The 16,631-nt window shown below is 41.7% G+C and overlaps 30 non-coding genes across 30 annotated transcripts; all 30 read left to right on the top strand.

The window, feature by feature from the left end:
- Positions 1–473: 473 nt before the first annotated feature.
- Positions 474–592, top strand: LOC141315846 (5S ribosomal RNA). The gene has a single exon (XR_012351162.1). It is a non-coding gene; the product is annotated as a 5S ribosomal RNA (ribosomal RNA).
- An 84-nt stretch (positions 593–676) lies between these two features.
- Positions 677–795, top strand: LOC141317665 (5S ribosomal RNA). Its single transcript, XR_012352029.1, has one exon. It is a non-coding gene; the product is annotated as a 5S ribosomal RNA (ribosomal RNA).
- Positions 796–879: 84 nt separating this feature from the next.
- LOC141318437 (5S ribosomal RNA) lies at positions 880–998 on the top strand. The gene has a single exon (XR_012352754.1). It is a non-coding gene; the product is annotated as a 5S ribosomal RNA (ribosomal RNA).
- A 753-nt stretch (positions 999–1,751) lies between these two features.
- On the top strand, positions 1,752–1,870 carry LOC141310768 (5S ribosomal RNA). Its single transcript, XR_012348251.1, has one exon. It is a non-coding gene; the product is annotated as a 5S ribosomal RNA (ribosomal RNA).
- An 84-nt stretch (positions 1,871–1,954) lies between these two features.
- Positions 1,955–2,073, top strand: LOC141301446 (5S ribosomal RNA). The gene has a single exon (XR_012342173.1). It is a non-coding gene; the product is annotated as a 5S ribosomal RNA (ribosomal RNA).
- A 753-nt stretch (positions 2,074–2,826) lies between these two features.
- Positions 2,827–2,945, top strand: LOC141301454 (5S ribosomal RNA). Its single transcript, XR_012342174.1, has one exon. It is a non-coding gene; the product is annotated as a 5S ribosomal RNA (ribosomal RNA).
- Positions 2,946–3,698: 753 nt separating this feature from the next.
- On the top strand, positions 3,699–3,817 carry LOC141318814 (5S ribosomal RNA). Its single transcript, XR_012353108.1, has one exon. It is a non-coding gene; the product is annotated as a 5S ribosomal RNA (ribosomal RNA).
- Positions 3,818–3,901: 84 nt separating this feature from the next.
- Positions 3,902–4,020, top strand: LOC141301467 (5S ribosomal RNA). Its single transcript, XR_012342176.1, has one exon. It is a non-coding gene; the product is annotated as a 5S ribosomal RNA (ribosomal RNA).
- A 753-nt stretch (positions 4,021–4,773) lies between these two features.
- LOC141301475 (5S ribosomal RNA) lies at positions 4,774–4,892 on the top strand. Its single transcript, XR_012342177.1, has one exon. It is a non-coding gene; the product is annotated as a 5S ribosomal RNA (ribosomal RNA).
- A 753-nt stretch (positions 4,893–5,645) lies between these two features.
- Positions 5,646–5,764, top strand: LOC141317622 (5S ribosomal RNA). Its single transcript, XR_012351989.1, has one exon. It is a non-coding gene; the product is annotated as a 5S ribosomal RNA (ribosomal RNA).
- Positions 5,765–5,848: 84 nt separating this feature from the next.
- Positions 5,849–5,967, top strand: LOC141317666 (5S ribosomal RNA). The gene has a single exon (XR_012352030.1). It is a non-coding gene; the product is annotated as a 5S ribosomal RNA (ribosomal RNA).
- An 84-nt stretch (positions 5,968–6,051) lies between these two features.
- LOC141318438 (5S ribosomal RNA) lies at positions 6,052–6,170 on the top strand. The gene has a single exon (XR_012352755.1). It is a non-coding gene; the product is annotated as a 5S ribosomal RNA (ribosomal RNA).
- Positions 6,171–6,923: 753 nt separating this feature from the next.
- Positions 6,924–7,042, top strand: LOC141317616 (5S ribosomal RNA). Its single transcript, XR_012351983.1, has one exon. It is a non-coding gene; the product is annotated as a 5S ribosomal RNA (ribosomal RNA).
- Positions 7,043–7,126: 84 nt separating this feature from the next.
- On the top strand, positions 7,127–7,245 carry LOC141301481 (5S ribosomal RNA). Its single transcript, XR_012342178.1, has one exon. It is a non-coding gene; the product is annotated as a 5S ribosomal RNA (ribosomal RNA).
- Positions 7,246–7,998: 753 nt separating this feature from the next.
- LOC141317317 (5S ribosomal RNA) lies at positions 7,999–8,117 on the top strand. Its single transcript, XR_012351776.1, has one exon. It is a non-coding gene; the product is annotated as a 5S ribosomal RNA (ribosomal RNA).
- A 753-nt stretch (positions 8,118–8,870) lies between these two features.
- On the top strand, positions 8,871–8,989 carry LOC141301487 (5S ribosomal RNA). The gene has a single exon (XR_012342179.1). It is a non-coding gene; the product is annotated as a 5S ribosomal RNA (ribosomal RNA).
- A 753-nt stretch (positions 8,990–9,742) lies between these two features.
- On the top strand, positions 9,743–9,861 carry LOC141317623 (5S ribosomal RNA). The gene has a single exon (XR_012351990.1). It is a non-coding gene; the product is annotated as a 5S ribosomal RNA (ribosomal RNA).
- An 84-nt stretch (positions 9,862–9,945) lies between these two features.
- On the top strand, positions 9,946–10,064 carry LOC141317667 (5S ribosomal RNA). The gene has a single exon (XR_012352031.1). It is a non-coding gene; the product is annotated as a 5S ribosomal RNA (ribosomal RNA).
- Positions 10,065–10,148: 84 nt separating this feature from the next.
- Positions 10,149–10,267, top strand: LOC141318439 (5S ribosomal RNA). Its single transcript, XR_012352756.1, has one exon. It is a non-coding gene; the product is annotated as a 5S ribosomal RNA (ribosomal RNA).
- Positions 10,268–11,020: 753 nt separating this feature from the next.
- On the top strand, positions 11,021–11,139 carry LOC141317617 (5S ribosomal RNA). Its single transcript, XR_012351984.1, has one exon. It is a non-coding gene; the product is annotated as a 5S ribosomal RNA (ribosomal RNA).
- Positions 11,140–11,223: 84 nt separating this feature from the next.
- On the top strand, positions 11,224–11,342 carry LOC141301495 (5S ribosomal RNA). The gene has a single exon (XR_012342180.1). It is a non-coding gene; the product is annotated as a 5S ribosomal RNA (ribosomal RNA).
- A 753-nt stretch (positions 11,343–12,095) lies between these two features.
- On the top strand, positions 12,096–12,214 carry LOC141317323 (5S ribosomal RNA). Its single transcript, XR_012351777.1, has one exon. It is a non-coding gene; the product is annotated as a 5S ribosomal RNA (ribosomal RNA).
- A 753-nt stretch (positions 12,215–12,967) lies between these two features.
- Positions 12,968–13,086, top strand: LOC141318020 (5S ribosomal RNA). The gene has a single exon (XR_012352362.1). It is a non-coding gene; the product is annotated as a 5S ribosomal RNA (ribosomal RNA).
- An 84-nt stretch (positions 13,087–13,170) lies between these two features.
- Positions 13,171–13,289, top strand: LOC141317968 (5S ribosomal RNA). The gene has a single exon (XR_012352313.1). It is a non-coding gene; the product is annotated as a 5S ribosomal RNA (ribosomal RNA).
- A 753-nt stretch (positions 13,290–14,042) lies between these two features.
- On the top strand, positions 14,043–14,161 carry LOC141315857 (5S ribosomal RNA). Its single transcript, XR_012351163.1, has one exon. It is a non-coding gene; the product is annotated as a 5S ribosomal RNA (ribosomal RNA).
- An 84-nt stretch (positions 14,162–14,245) lies between these two features.
- On the top strand, positions 14,246–14,364 carry LOC141317668 (5S ribosomal RNA). Its single transcript, XR_012352032.1, has one exon. It is a non-coding gene; the product is annotated as a 5S ribosomal RNA (ribosomal RNA).
- An 84-nt stretch (positions 14,365–14,448) lies between these two features.
- On the top strand, positions 14,449–14,567 carry LOC141318440 (5S ribosomal RNA). Its single transcript, XR_012352757.1, has one exon. It is a non-coding gene; the product is annotated as a 5S ribosomal RNA (ribosomal RNA).
- Positions 14,568–15,320: 753 nt separating this feature from the next.
- On the top strand, positions 15,321–15,439 carry LOC141310779 (5S ribosomal RNA). The gene has a single exon (XR_012348262.1). It is a non-coding gene; the product is annotated as a 5S ribosomal RNA (ribosomal RNA).
- An 84-nt stretch (positions 15,440–15,523) lies between these two features.
- LOC141301500 (5S ribosomal RNA) lies at positions 15,524–15,642 on the top strand. Its single transcript, XR_012342181.1, has one exon. It is a non-coding gene; the product is annotated as a 5S ribosomal RNA (ribosomal RNA).
- Positions 15,643–16,395: 753 nt separating this feature from the next.
- On the top strand, positions 16,396–16,514 carry LOC141301504 (5S ribosomal RNA). Its single transcript, XR_012342182.1, has one exon. It is a non-coding gene; the product is annotated as a 5S ribosomal RNA (ribosomal RNA).
- Positions 16,515–16,631: the final 117 nt, after the last annotated feature.

A 16,631-nucleotide genomic window follows, 5' to 3' on the forward strand; every position in this document is an offset into this window, starting at 1 on the left:
GAGTTGCTAATTTTAGAGCTCACCTTTCCATTCACCACCTGCAAACTTTGGATTACACTTTCTGTGGATTGTATATACACCGGTGGAAACTCACATTGGACTTATCAACACACTGGGATTCTTGGACTGTTTTTAGGGTATGGACAAATAAACTGTATTCTTTTAACAGCGTTTACCTCATTTTATCGTGTTGTTTTAAAGTCTTTTATGTGAACCTTGTAAATAAACCAAATCTATTTAAACCAATCTTCTTTTATGTCTCATTCTTTTAACCACTAGTCATCTCTCACAGTTAAATCTGACCCCATTTTAGTCTTGTAACTCGGCCGATAAGGCCGATTGTTACACTTGGATGGGAGACCGCCTGGGAATACCAGGTGCTGTAAGCTTTTGCCTTTTCTTCACTATTTATATAATATGCTGGCTTTTACGGAGGCTGATCTTTAAATAGCCCACTTTTTGGAGCAGCCCTGGCTTACGGCCATACCGCGCTGAGAGCGCCCGATCTCGTCTGATCTCGGAAGCTAAGCAGCGTCGGGCCTGCTTAGTACTTGGTTGGGAGACCGCCTGGGAATACCAGGTGCTGTAAGCTTTTGCCTTTTCTTCACTATTTATATAATATGCTGGCTTTTACGGAGGCTGATCTTTAAATGGCCCACTTTTTGGAGCAGCCCTCGCTTACGGCCATACTGCGCTGAGAGCGCCCGATCTCGTCTGATCTCGGAAGCTAAGCAGCGTCGGGCCTGCTTAGTACTTGGATGGGAGACCGCCTGGGAATACCAGGTGCTGTAAGCTTTTGCCTTTTCTTCACTATTTATATAATATGCTGGCTTTTACGGAGGCTGATCTTTAAATAGCCCACTTTTTGGAGCAGCCCTCGCTTACGGCCATACTGCGCTGAGAGCGCCCGATCTCGTCTGATCTCGGAAGCTAAGCAGCGACGGGCCTGCTTAGTACTTGGATGGGAGACCGCCTGGGAATACCAGGTGCTGTAAGCTTTTGCCTTTTCTTCACTATTTATATAATATGCTGGCTTTTAGAAAGACGTGTTTTACCGCTCTATTTATTACAATCATTTAAATGTATTATAGAGTTTTAAGTGTTTTACATGTTTTTTAGGCCATTTTATTACTCTTAACATTTTAAGTGAGTGTGTGTCTTTAAAAAATGGATGGTTGGCCTGCCATGTGACTAGACACATGACAGAAAGCAGGAAGTACAACTGTATAAGAGAGCAGCATGACAAACAAAGGACAGTCACCAAACTGTTGGATTGAGGAGTTGCTAATTTTAGAGCTCACCTTTCCATTCACCACCTACAAACTTTGGATTACACTTTCTGTGGATTGTATATACACCGGTGGACACTCACATTGGACTTATCAACACACTGGGATTCTTGGACTGTTTTTAGGGTATGGACAAATGAACTGTATTCTTTTAACAGCGTTTACGTCGTTTTATCGTGTTGTTTTAAAGTCTTTTATGTGAACCTTGTAAATAAACCAAATCTATTTAAACCAATCTTCTTTTATGTCTCATTCTTTTAACCACTAGTCATCTCTCACAGTTAAATCTGACCCCATTTAAGTCTTGTAACTCGGCTGATAAGGCCGATTGTTACACTTGGATGGGAGACCGCCTGGGAATACCAGGTGCTGTAAGCTTTTGCCTTTTCTTCACTATTTATATAATATGCTGGCTTTTACGGAGGCTGATCTGTAAATGGCCCACTTTTTGGAGCAGCCCTCGCTTACGGCCATACCGCGCTGAGAGCGCCCGATCTCGTCTGATCTCGGAAGCTAAACAGCGTCGGGCCTGTTTAGTACTTGGATGGGAGACCGCCTGGGAATACCAGGTGCTGTAAGCTTTTGTCTTTTCTTCACTATTTATATAATATGCTGGCTTTTACGGAGGCTGATCTTTAAATAGCCCACTTTTTGGAGCAGCCCTGGCTTACGGCCATACCGCGCTGAGAGCGCCCGATCTCGTCTGATCTCGGAAGCTAAGCAGCGTCGGGCCTGCTTAGTACTTGGATGGGAGACCGCCTGGGAATACCAGGTGCTGTAAGCTTTTGTCTTTTCTTCACTATTTATATAATATGCTGGCTTTTAGAAAGACGTGTTTTACCGCTCTATTTATTACAATCATTTAAATGTATTATAGAGTTTTAAGTGTTTTACATGTTTTTTAGGCCATTTTATTACTCTTAACATTTTAAGTGAGTGTGTGTCTTTAAAAAATGGATGGTTGGCCTGCCATGTGACTAGACACATGACAGGAAGCAGGAAGTACAACTGTATAAGAGAGCAGCATGACAAACAAAGGACAGTCACCAAACTGTTGGATTGAGGAGTTGCTAAATTTAGAGCTCACCTTTCCATTCACCACCTGCAAACTTTGGATTACACTTTCTGTGGATTGTATATACACCGGTGGACACTCACATTGGACTTATCAACACACTGGGATTCTTGGACTGTTTTTAGGGTATGGACAAATGAACTGTATTCTTTTAACAGCGTTTACCTCATTTTATCGTGTTGTTTTAAAGTCTTTTATGTGAACCTTGTAAATAAACCAAATCTATTTAAACCAATCTTCTTTTATGTCTCATTCTTTTAACCACTAGTCATCTCTCACAGTTAAATCTGACCCCATTTTAGTCTTGTAACTCGGCCGATAAGGCCGATTGTTACACTTGGATGGGAGACCGCCTGGGAATACCAGGTGCTGTAAGCTTTTGCCTTTTCTTCACTATTTATATAATATGCTGGCTTTTACGGAGGCTGATCTTTAAATAGCCCACTTTTTGGAGCAGCCCTCGCTTACGGCCATACCGCGCTGAGAGCGCCCGATCTCGTCTGATCTCGGAAGCTAAGCAGCGTCGGGCCTGCTTAGTACTTGGATGGGAGACCGCCTGGGAATACCAGGTGCTGTAAGCTTTTGCCTTTTCTTCACTATTTATATAATATGCTGGCTTTTAGAAAGACGTGTTTTACCGCTCTATTTATTACAATCATTTAAATGTATTATAGAGTTTTAAGTGTTTTACATGTTTTTTAGGCCATTTTATTACTCTTAACATTTTAAGTGAGTGTGTGTCTTTAAAAAATGGATGGTTGGCCTGCCATGTGACTAGACACATGACAGAAAGCAGGAAGTACAACTGTATAAGAGAGCAGCATGACAAACAAAGGACAGTCACCAAACTGTTGGATTGAGGAGTTGCTAATTTTAGAGCTCACCTTTCCATTCACCACCTGCAAACTTTGGATTACACTTTCTGTGGATTGTATATACACCGGTGGACACTCACATTGGACTTATCAACACACTGGGATTCTTGGACTGTTTTTAGGGTATGGACAAATGAACTGTATTCTTTTAACAGCGTTTACCTCGTTTTATCGTGTTGTTTTAAAGTCTTTTATGTGAACCTTGTAAATAAACCAAATCTATTTAAACCAATCTTCTTTTATGTCTCATTCTTTTAACCACTAGTCATCTCTCACAGTTAAATCTGACCCCATTTTAGTCTTGTAACTCGGCCGATAAGGCCGATTGTTACACTTGGATGGGAGACCGCCTGGGAATACCAGGTGCTGTAAGCTTTTGCCTTTTCTTCACTATTTATATAATATGCTGGCTTTTACGGAGGCTGATCTTTAAATGGCCCACTTTTTGGAGTAACCCTCGCTTACCGCCATACCGCGCTGAGAGCGCTCGATCTCGTCTGATCTCGGAAGCTAAGCAGCGTCGGGCCTGTTTAGTACTTGGATGGGAGACCGCCTGGGAATACCAGGTGCTGTAAGCTTTTGCCTTTTCTTCACTATTTATATAATATGCTGGCTTTTACGGAGGCTGATCTTTAAATAGCCCACTTTTTGGAGCAGCCCTGGCTTACGGCCATACCGCGCTGAGAGCGCCCGATCTCGTCTGATCTCGGAAGCTAAGCAGCGTCGGGCCTGCTTAGTACTTGGATGGGAGACCGCCTGGGAATACCAGGTGCTGTAAGCTTTTGCCTTTTCTTCACTACTTATTTAAAATGCTGGCTTTTAGAAAGACGTGTTTTACCGCTCTATTTATTACAATCATTTAAATGTATTATAGAGTTTTAAGTGTTTTACATGTTTTTTAGGCCATTTTATTACTCTTAACATTTTAAGTGAGTGTGTGTCTTTAAAAAATGGATGGTTGGCCTGCCATGTGAGTAGACACATGATAGGAAGCAGGAAGTACAACTGTATAAGAGAGCAGCATGACAAACAAAGGACAGTCACCAAACTGTTGGATTGAGGAGTTGCTAATTTTAGAGCTCACCTTTCCATTCACCACCTCCAAACTTTGGATTACACTTTCTGTGGATTGTATATACACCGGTGGAAACTCACATTGGACTTATCAACACACTGGGATTCTTGGACTGTTTTTAGGGTATGGACAAATAAACTGTATTCTTTTAACAGCGTTTACCTCATTTTATCGTGTTGTTTTAAAGTCTTTTATGTGAACCTTGTAAATAAACCAAATCTATTTAAACCAATCTTCTTTTATGTCTCATTCTTTTAACCACTAGTCATCTCTCACAGTTAAATCTGACCCCATTTTAGTCTTGTAACTCGGCCGATAAGGCCGATTGTTACACTTGGATGGGAGACCGCCTGGGAATACCAGGTGCTGTAAGCTTTTGCCTTTTCTTCACTATTTATATAATATGCTGGCTTTTACGGAGGCTGATCTTTAAATAGCCCACTTTTTGGAGCAGCCCTCGCTTACGGCCATACCGCGCTGAGAGCGCCCGATCTCGTCTGATCTCGGAAGCTAAGCAGCGTCGGGCCTGCTTAGTACTTGGATGGGAGACCGCCTGGGAATACCAGGTGCTGTAAGCTTTTGCCTTTTCTTCACTATTTATATAATATGCTGGCTTTTAGAAAGACGTGTTTTACCGCTCTATTTATTACAATCATTTAAATGTATTATAGAGTTTTAAGTGTTTTACATGTTTTTTAGGCCATTTTATTACTCTTAACATTTTAAGTGAGTGTGTGTCTTTAAAAAATGGATGGTTGGCCTGCCATGTGACTAGACACATGATAGGAAGCAGGAAGTACAACTGTATAAGAGAGCAGCATGACAAACAAAGGACAGTCACCAAACTGTTGGATTGAGGAGTTGCTAATTTTAGAGCTCACCTTTCCATTCACCACCTGCAAACTTTGGATTACACTTTCTGTGGATTGTATATACACCGGTGGAAACTCACATTGGACTTATCAACACACTGGGATTCTTGGACTGTTTTTAGGGTATGGACAAATAAACTGTATTCTTTTAACAGCGTTTACCTCATTTTATCGTGTTGTTTTAAAGTCTTTTATGTGAACCTTGTAAATAAACCAAATCTATTTAAACCAATCTTCTTTTATGTCTCATTCTTTTAACCACTAGTCATCTCTCACAGTTAAATCTGACCCCATTTTAGTCTTGTAACTCGGCCGATAAGGCCGATTGTTACACTTGGATGGGAGACCGCCTGGGAATACCAGGTGCTGTAAGCTTTTGCCTTTTCTTCACTATTTATATAATATGCTGGCTTTTACGGAGGCTGATCTTTAAATAGCCCACTTTTTGGAGCAGCCCTCGCTTACGGCCATACCGCGCTGAGAGCGCCTGATCTCGTCTGATCTCGGAAGCTAAGCAGCGTCGGGCCTGCTTAGTACTTGGATGGGAGACCGCCTGGGAATACCAGGTGCTGTAAGCTTTTGCCTTTTCTTCACTATTTATATAATATGCTGGCTTTTACGGAGGCTGATCTTTAAATGGCCCACTTTTTGGAGCAGCCCTCGCTTACGGCCATACTGCGCTGAGAGCGCCCGATCTCGTCTGATCTCGGAAGCTAAGCAGCGTCGGGCCTGCTTAGTACTTGGATGGGAGACCGCCTGGGAATACCAGGTGCTGTAAGCTTTTGCCTTTTCTTCACTATTTATATAATATGCTGGATTTTACGGAGGCTGATCTTTAAATAGCCCACTTTTTGGAGCAGCCCTCGCTTACGGCCATACTGCGCTGAGAGCGCCCGATCTCGTCTGATCTCGGAAGCTAAGCAGCGACGGGCCTGCTTAGTACTTGGATGGGAGACCGCCTGGGAATACCAGGTGCTGTAAGCTTTTGCCTTTTCTTCACTATTTATATAATATGCTGGCTTTTAGAAAGACGTGTTTTACCGCTCTATTTATTACAATCATTTAAATGTATTATAGAGTTTTAAGTGTTTTACATGTTTTTTAGGCCATTTTATTACTCTTAACATTTTAAGTGAGTTTGTGTCTTTAAAAAATGGATGGTTGGCCTGCCATGTGACTAGACACATGACAGAAAGCAGGAAGTACAACTGTATAAGAGAGCAGCATGACAAACAAAGGACAGTCACCAAACTGTTGGATTGAGGAGTTGCTAATTTTAGAGCTCACCTTTCCATTCACCACCTACAAACTTTGGATTACACTTTCTGTGGATTGTATATACACCGGTGGACACTCACATTGGACTTATCAACACACTGGGATTCTTGGACTGTTTTTAGGGTATGGACAAATGAACTGTATTCTTTTAACAGCGTTTACCTCGTTTTATCGTGTTGTTTTAAAGTCTTTTATGTGAACCTTGTAAATAAACCAAATCTATTTAAACCAATCTTCTTTTATGTCTCATTCTTTTAACCACTAGTCATCTCTCACAGTTAAATCTGACCCCATTTAAGTCTTGTAACTCGGCTGATAAGGCCGATTGTTACACTTGGATGGGAGACCGCCTGGGAATACCAGGTGCTGTAAGCTTTTGCCTTTTCTTCACTATTTATATAATATGCTGGCTTTTACGGAGGCTGATCTTTAAATGGCCCACTTTTTGGAGCAGCCCTCGCTTACGGCCATACCGCGCTGAGAGCGCCCGATCTCGTCTGATCTCGGAAGCTAAACAGCGTCGGACCTGTTTAGTACTTGGATGGGAGACCGCCTGGGAATACCAGGTGCTGTAAGCTTTTGTCTTTTCTTCACTATTTATATAATATGCTGGCTTTTACGGAGGCTGATCTTTAAATAGCCCACTTTTTGGAGCAGCCCTGGCTTACGGCCATACCGCGCTGAGAGCGCCCGATCTCGTCTGATCTCGGAAGCTAAGCAGCGTCGGGCCTGCTTAGTACTTGGATGGGAGACCGCCTGGGAATACCAGGTGCTGTAAGCTTTTGTCTTTTCTTCACTATTTATATAATATGCTGGCTTTTAGAAAGACGTGTTTTACCGCTCTATTTATTACAATCATTTAAATGTATTATAGAGTTTTAAGTGTTTTACATGTTTTTTAGGCCATTTTATTACTCTTAACATTTTAAGTGAGTGTGTGTCTTTAAAAAATGGATGGTTGGCCTGCCATGTGACTAGACACATGACAGGAAGCAGGAAGTACAACTGTATAAGAGAGCAGCATGACAAACAAAGGACAGTCACCAAACTGTTGGATTGAGGAGTTGCTAATTTTAGAGCTCACCTTTCCATTCACCACCTGCAAACTTTGGATTACACTTTCTGTGGATTGTATATACACCGGTGGACACTCACATTGGACTTATCAACACACTGGGATTCTTGGACTGTTTTTAGGGTATGGACAAATGAACTGTATTCTTTTAACAGCGTTTACCTCATTTTATCGTGTTGTTTTAAAGTCTTTTATGTGAACCTTGTAAATAAACCAAATCTATTTAAACCAATCTTCTTTTATGTCTCATTCTTTTAACCACTAGTCATCTCTCACAGTTAAATCTGACCCCATTTTAGTCTTGTAACTCGGCCGATAAGGCCGATTGTTACACTTGGATGGGAGACCGCCTGGGAATACCAGGTGCTGTAAGCTTTTGCCTTTTCTTCACTATTTATATAATATGCTGGCTTTTACGGAGGCTGATCTTTAAATAGCCCACTTTTTGGAGCAGCCCTGGCTTACGGCCATACCGCGCTGAGAGTGCCCGATCTCGTCTGATCTCGGAAGCTAAGCAGCGTCGGGCCTGCTTAGTACTTGGATGGGAGACCGCCTGGGAATACCAGGTGCTGTAAGCTTTTGCCTTTTCTTCACTACTTATTTAAAATGCTGGCTTTTAGAAAGACGTGTTTTACCGCTCTATTTATTACAATCATTTAAATGTATTATAGAGTTTTAAGTGTTTTACATGTTTTTTAGGCCATTTTATTACTCTTAACATTTTAAGTGAGTGTGTGTCTTTAAAAAATGGATGGTTGGCCTGCCATGTGAGTAGACACATGATAGGAAGCAGGAAGTACAACTGTATAAGAGAGCAGCATGACAAACAAAGGACAGTCACCAAACTGTTGGATTGAGGAGTTGCTAATTTTAGAGCTCACCTTTCCATTCACCACCTCCAAACTTTGGATTACACTTTCTGTGGATTGTATATACACCGGTGGAAACTCACATTGGACTTATCAACACACTGGGATTCTTGGACTGTTTTTAGGGTATGGACAAATAAACTGTATTCTTTTAACAGCGTTTACCTCATTTTATCGTGTTGTTTTAAAGTCTTTTATGTGAACCTTGTAAATAAACCAAATCTATTTAAACCAATCTTCTTTTATGTCTCATTCTTTTAACCACTAGTCATCTCTCACAGTTAAATCTGACCCCATTTTAGTCTTGTAACTCGGCCGATAAGGCCGATTGTTACACTTGGATGGGAGACCGCCTGGGAATACCAGGTGCTGTAAGCTTTTGCCTTTTCTTCACTATTTATATAATATGCTGGCTTTTACGGAGGCTGATCTTTAAATAGCCCACTTTTTGGAGCAGCCCTCGCTTACGGCCATACCGCGCTGAGAGCGCCCGATCTCGTCTGATCTCGGAAGCTAAGCAGCGTCGGGCCTGCTTAGTACTTGGATGGGAGACCGCCTGGGAATACCAGGTGCTGTAAGCTTTTGCCTTTTCTTCACTATTTATATAATATGCTGGCTTTTAGAAAGACGTGTTTTACCGCTCTATTTATTACAATCATTTAAATGTATTATAGAGTTTTAAGTGTTTTACATGTTTTTTAGGCCATTTTATTACTCTTAACATTTTAAGTGAGTGTGTGTCTTTAAAAAATGGATGGTTGGCCTGCCATGTGACTAGACACATGATAGGAAGCAGGAAGTACAACTGTATAAGAGAGCAGCATGACAAACAAAGGACAGTCACCAAACTGTTGGATTGAGGAGTTGCTAATTTTAGAGCTCACCTTTCCATTCACCACCTGCAAACTTTGGATTACACTTTCTGTGGATTGTATATACACCGGTGGAAACTCACATTGGACTTATCAACACACTGGGATTCTTGGACTGTTTTTAGGGTATGGACAAATAAACTGTATTCTTTTAACAGCGTTTACCTCATTTTATCGTGTTGTTTTAAAGTCTTTTATGTGAACCTTGTAAATAAACCAAATCTATTTAAACCAATCTTCTTTTATGTCTCATTCTTTTAACCACTAGTCATCTCTCACAGTTAAATCTGACCCCATTTTAGTCTTGTAACTCGGCCGATAAGGCCGATTGTTACACTTGGATGGGAGACCGCCTGGGAATACCAGGTGCTGTAAGCTTTTGCCTTTTCTTCACTATTTATATAATATGCTGGCTTTTACGGAGGCTGATCTTTAAATAGCCCACTTTTTGGAGCAGCCCTCGCTTACGGCCATACCGCGCTGAGAGCGCCTGATCTCGTCTGATCTCGGAAGCTAAGCAGCGTCGGGCCTGCTTAGTACTTGGATGGGAGACCGCCTGGGAATACCAGGTGCTGTAAGCTTTTGCCTTTTCTTCACTATTTATATAATATGCTGGCTTTTACGGAGGCTGATCTTTAAATGGCCCACTTTTTGGAGCAGCCCTCGCTTACGGCCATACTGCGCTGAGAGCGCCCGATCTCGTCTGATCTCGGAAGCTAAGCAGCGTCGGGCCTGCTTAGTACTTGGATGGGAGACCGCCTGGGAATACCAGGTGCTGTAAGCTTTTGCCTTTTCTTCACTATTTATATAATATGCTGGATTTTACGGAGGCTGATCTTTAAATAGCCCACTTTTTGGAGCAGCCCTCGCTTACGGCCATACTGCGCTGAGAGCGCCCGATCTCGTCTGATCTCGGAAGCTAAGCAGCGACGGGCCTGCTTAGTACTTGGATGGGAGACCGCCTGGGAATACCAGGTGCTGTAAGCTTTTGCCTTTTCTTCACTATTTATATAATATGCTGGCTTTTAGAAAGACGTGTTTTACCGCTCTATTTATTACAATCATTTAAATGTATTATAGAGTTTTAAGTGTTTTACATGTTTTTTAGGCCATTTTATTACTCTTAACATTTTAAGTGAGTTTGTGTCTTTAAAAAATGGATGGTTGGCCTGCCATGTGACTAGACACATGACAGAAAGCAGGAAGTACAACTGTATAAGAGAGCAGCATGACAAACAAAGGACAGTCACCAAACTGTTGGATTGAGGAGTTGCTAATTTTAGAGCTCACCTTTCCATTCACCACCTACAAACTTTGGATTACACTTTCTGTGGATTGTATATACACCGGTGGACACTCACATTGGACTTATCAACACACTGGGATTCTTGGACTGTTTTTAGGGTATGGACAAATGAACTGTATTCTTTTAACAGCGTTTACCTCGTTTTATCGTGTTGTTTTAAAGTCTTTTATGTGAACCTTGTAAATAAACCAAATCTATTTAAACCAATCTTCTTTTATGTCTCATTCTTTTAACCACTAGTCATCTCTCACAGTTAAATCTGACCCCATTTAAGTCTTGTAACTCGGCTGATAAGGCCGATTGTTACACTTGGATGGGAGACCGCCTGGGAATACCAGGTGCTGTAAGCTTTTGCCTTTTCTTCACTATTTATATAATATGCTGGCTTTTACGGAGGCTGATCTTTAAATGGCCCACTTTTTGGAGCAGCCCTCGCTTACGGCCATACCGCGCTGAGAGCGCCCGATCTCGTCTGATCTCGGAAGCTAAACAGCGTCGGACCTGTTTAGTACTTGGATGGGAGACCGCCTGGGAATACCAGGTGCTGTAAGCTTTTGTCTTTTCTTCACTATTTATATAATATGCTGGCTTTTACGGAGGCTGATCTTTAAATAGCCCACTTTTTGGAGCAGCCCTGGCTTACGGCCATACCGCGCTGAGAGCGCCCGATCTCGTCTGATCTCGGAAGCTAAGCAGCGTCGGGCCTGCTTAGTACTTGGATGGGAGACCGCCTGGGAATACCAGGTGCTGTAAGCTTTTGTCTTTTCTTCACTATTTATATAATATGCTGGCTTTTAGAAAGACGTGTTTTACCGCTCTATTTATTACAATCATTTAAATGTATTATAGAGTTTTAAGTGTTTTACATGTTTTTTAGGCCATTTTATTACTCTTAACATTTTAAGTGAGTGTGTGTCTTTAAAAAATGGATGGTTGGCCTGCCATGTGACTAGACACATGACAGGAAGCAGGAAGTACAACTGTATAAGAGAGCAGCATGACAAACAAAGGACAGTCACCAAACTGTTGGATTGAGGAGTTGCTAATTTTAGAGCTCACCTTTCCATTCACCACCTGCAAACTTTGGATTACACTTTCTGTGGATTGTATATACACCGGTGGACACTCACATTGGACTTATCAACACACTGGGATTCTTGGACTGTTTTTAGGGTATGGACAAATGAACTGTATTCTTTTAACAGCGTTTACCTCATTTTATCGTGTTGTTTTAAAGTCTTTTATGTGAACCTTGTAAATAAACCAAATCTATTTAAACCAATCTTCTTTTATGTCTCATTCTTTTAACCACTAGTCATCTCTCACAGTTAAATCTGACCCCATTTTAGTCTTGTAACTCGGCCGATAAGGCCGATTGTTACACTTGGATGGGAGACCGCCTGGGAATACCAGGTGCTGTAAGCTTTTGCCTTTTCTTCACTATTTATATAATATGCTGGCTTTTACGGAGGCTGATCTTTAAATAGCCCACTTTTTGGAGCAGCCCTGGCTTACGGCCATACCGCGCTGAGAGTGCCCGATCTCGTCTGATCTCGGAAGCTAAGCAGCGTCGGGCCTGCTTAGTACTTGGATGGGAGACCGCCTGGGAATACCAGGTGCTGTAAGCTTTTGCCTTTTCTTCACTACTTATTTAAAATGCTGGCTTTTAGAAAGACGTGTTTTACCGCTCTATTTATTACAATCATTTAAATGTATTATAGAGTTTTAAGTGTTTTACATGTTTTTTAGGCCATTTTATTACTCTTAACATTTTAAGTGAGTGTGTGTCTTTAAAAAATGGATGGTTGGCCTGCCATGTGACTAGACACATGATAGGAAGCAGGAAGTACAACTGTATAAGAGAGCAGCATGACAAACAAAGGACAGTCACCAAACTGTTGGATTGAGGAGTTGCTAATTTTAGAGCTCACCTTTCCATTCACCACCTGCAAACTTTGGATTACACTTTCTGTGGATTGTATATACACCGGTGGAAACTCACATTGGACTTATCAACACACTGGGATTCTTGGACTGTTTTTAGGGTATGGACAAATAAACTGTATTCTTTTAACAGCGTTTACCTCATTTTATCGTGTTGTTTTAAAGTCTTTTATGTGAACCTTGTAAATAAACCAAATCTATTTAAACCAATCTTCTTTTATGTCTCATTCTTTTAACCACTAGTCATCTCTCACAGTTAAATCTGACCCCATTTTAGTCTTGTAACTCGGCCGATAAGGCCGATTGTTACACTTGGATGGGAGACCGCCTGGGAATACCAGGTGCTGTAAGCTTTTGCCTTTTCTTCACTATTTATATAATATGCTGGCTTTTACGGAGGCTGATCTTTAAATGGCCCACTTTTTGGAGCAACCCTCGCTTACCGCCATACCGCGCTGAGAGCGCCCGATCTCGTCTGATCTCGGAAGCTAAGCAGCGTCGGGCCTGTTTAGTACTTGGATGGGAGACCGCCTGGGAATACCAGGTGCTGTAAGCTTTTGCCTTTTCTTCACTATTTATATAATATGCTGGCTTTTACGGAGGCTGATCTTTAAATAGCCCACTTTTTGGAGCAGCCCTGGCTTACGGCCATACCGCGCTGAGAGCGCCCGATCTCGTCTGATCTTGGAAGCTAAGCAGCGTCGGGCCTGCTTAGTACTTGGATGGGAGACCGCCTGGGAATACCAGGTGCTGTAAGCTTTTGCCTTTTCTTCACTACTTATTTAAAATGCTGGCTTTTAGAAAGACGTGTTTTACCGCTCTATTTATTACAATCATTTAAATGTATTATAGAGTTTTAAGTGTTTTACATGTTTTTTAGGCCATTTTATTACTCTTAACATTTTAAGTGAGTGTGTGTCTTTAAAAAATGGATGGTTGGCCTGCCATGTGACTAGACACATGATAGGAAGCAGGAAGTACAACTGTATAAGAGAGCAGCATGACAAACAAAGGACAGTCACCAAACTGTTGGATTGAGGAGTTGCTAATTTTAGAGCTCACCTTTCCATTCACCACCTGCAAACTTTGGATTACACTTTCTGTGGATTGTATATACACCGGTGGAAACTCACATTGGACTTATCAACACACTGGGATTCTTGGACTGTTTTTAGGGTATGGACAAATAAACTGTATTCTTTTAACAGCGTTTACCTCATTTTATCGTGTTGTTTTAAAGTCTTTTATGTGAACCTTGTAAATAAACCAAATCTATTTAAACCAATCTTCTTTTATGTCTCATTCTTTTAACCACTAGTCATCTCTCACAGTTAAATCTGACCCCATTTTAGTCTTGTAACTCGGCCGATAAGGCCGATTGTTACACTTGGATGGGAGACCGCCTGGGAATACCAGGTGCTGTAAGCTTTTGCCTTTTCTTCACTATTTATATAATATGCTGGCTTTTACGGAGGCTGATCTTTAAATAGCCCACTTTTTGGAGCAGCCCTGGCTTACGGCCATACCGCGCTGAGAGCGCCCGATCTCGTCTGATCTCGGAAGCTAAGCAGCGTCGGGCCTGCTTAGTACTTGGTTGGGAGACCGCCTGGGAATACCAGGTGCTGTAAGCTTTTGCCTTTTCTTCACTATTTATATAATATGCTGGCTTTTACGGAGGCTGATCTTTAAATGGCCCACTTTTTGGAGCAGCCCTCGCTTACGGCCATACTGCGCTGAGAGCGCCCGATCTCGTCTGATCTCGGAAGCTAAGCAGCGTCGGGCCTGCTTAGTACTTGGATGGGAGACCGCCTGGGAATACCAGGTGCTGTAAGCTTTTGCCTTTTCTTCACTATTTATATAATATGCTGGCTTTTACGGAGGCTGATCTTTAAATAGCCCACTTTTTGGAGCAGCCCTCGCTTACGGCCATACTGCGCTGAGAGCGCCCGATCTCGTCTGATCTCGGAAGCTAAGCAGCGACGGGCCTGCTTAGTACTTGGATGGGAGACCGCCTGGGAATACCAGGTGCTGTAAGCTTTTGCCTTTTCTTCACTATTTATATAATATGCTGGCTTTTAGAAAGACGTGTTTTACCGCTCTATTTATTACAATCATTTAAATGTATTATAGAGTTTTAAGTGTTTTACATGTTTTTTAGGCCATTTTATTACTCTTAACATTTTAAGTGAGTGTGTGTCTTTAAAAAATGGATGGTTGGCCTGCCATGTGACTAGACACATGACAGAAAGCAGGAAGTACAACTGTATAAGAGAGCAGCATGACAAACAAAGGACAGTCACCAAACTGTTGGATTGAGGAGTTGCTAATTTTAGAGCTCACCTTTCCATTCACCACCTACAAACTTTGGATTACACTTTCTGTGGATTGTATATACACCGGTGGACACTCACATTGGACTTATCAACACACTGGGATTCTTGGACTGTTTTTAGGGTATGGACAAATGAACTGTATTCTTTTAACAGCGTTTACGTCGTTTTATCGTGTTGTTTTAAAGTCTTTTATGTGAACCTTGTAAATAAACCAAATCTATTTAAACCAATCTTCTTTTATGTCTCATTCTTTTAACCACTAGTCATCTCTCACAGTTAAATCTGACCCCATTTAAGTCTTGTAACTCGGCTGATAAGGCCGATTGTTACACTTGGATGGGAGACCGCCTGGGAATACCAGGTGCTGTAAGCTTTTGCCTTTTCTTCACTATTTATATAATATGCTGGCTTTTACGGAGGCTGATCTGTAAATGGCCCACTTTTTGGAGCAGCCCTCGCTTACGGCCATACCGCGCTGAGAGCGCCCGATCTCGTCTGATCTCGGAAGCTAAACAGCGTCGGGCCTGTTTAGTACTTGGATGGGAGACCGCCTGGGAATACCAGGTGCTGTAAGCTTTTGTCTTTTCTTCACTATTTATATAATATGCTGGCTTTTACGGAGGCTGATCTTTAAATAGCCCACTTTTTGGAGCAGCCCTGGCTTACGGCCATACCGCGCTGAGAGCGCCCGATCTCGTCTGATCTCGGAAGCTAAGCAGCGTCGGGCCTGCTTAGTACTTGGATGGGAGACCGCCTGGGAATACCAGGTGCTGTAAGCTTTTGTCTTTTCTTCACTATTTATATAATATGCTGGCTTTTAGAAAGACGTGTTTTACCGCTCTATTTATTACAATCATTTAAATGTATTATAGAGTTTTAAGTGTTTTACATGTTTTTTAGGCCATTTTATTACTCTTAACATTTTAAGTGAGTGTGTGTCTTTAAAAAATGGATGGTTGGCCTGCCATGTGACTAGACACATGACAGGAAGCAGGAAGTACAACTGTATAAGAGAGCAGCATGACAAACAAAGGACAGTCACCAAACTGTTGGATTGAGGAGTTGCTAAATTTAGAGCTCACCTTTCCATTCACCACCTGCAAACTTTGGATTACACTTTCTGTGGATTGTATATACACCGGTGGACACTCACATTGGACTTATCAACACACTGGGATTCTTGGACTGTTTTTAGGGTATGGACAAATGAACTGTATTCTTTTAACAGCGTTTACCTCATTTTATCGTGTTGTTTTAAAGTCTTTTATGTGAACCTTGTAAATAAACCAAATCTATTTAAACCAATCTTCTTTTATGTCTCATTCTTTTAACCACTAGTCATCTCTCACAGTTAAATCTGACCCCATTTTAGTCTTGTAACTCGGCCGATAAGGCCGATTGTTACACTTGGATGGGAGACCGCCTGGGAATACCAGGTGCTGTAAGCTTTTGCCTTTTCTTCACTATTTATATAATATGCTGGCTTTTACGGAGGCTGATCTTTAAATAGCCCACTTTTTGGAGCAGCCCTCGCTTACGGCCATACCGCGCTGAGAGCGCCCGATCTCGTCTGATCTCGGAAGCTAAGCAGCGTCGGGCCTGCTTAGTACTTGGATGGGAGACCGCCTGGGAATACCAGGTGCTGTAAGCTTTTGCCTTTTCTTCACTATTTATATAATATGCTGGCTTTTAGAAAGACGTGTTTTACCGCTCTATTTATTACAATCATTTAAATGTATTATAGAGTTTTAAGTGTTTTACATGTTTT

This window comes from Garra rufa, chromosome 1, assembly GCF_049309525.1.
Source record: "Garra rufa chromosome 1, GarRuf1.0, whole genome shotgun sequence".
In the NCBI taxonomy this organism is placed as follows: Eukaryota; Metazoa; Chordata; class Actinopteri; order Cypriniformes; family Cyprinidae; genus Garra; species Garra rufa.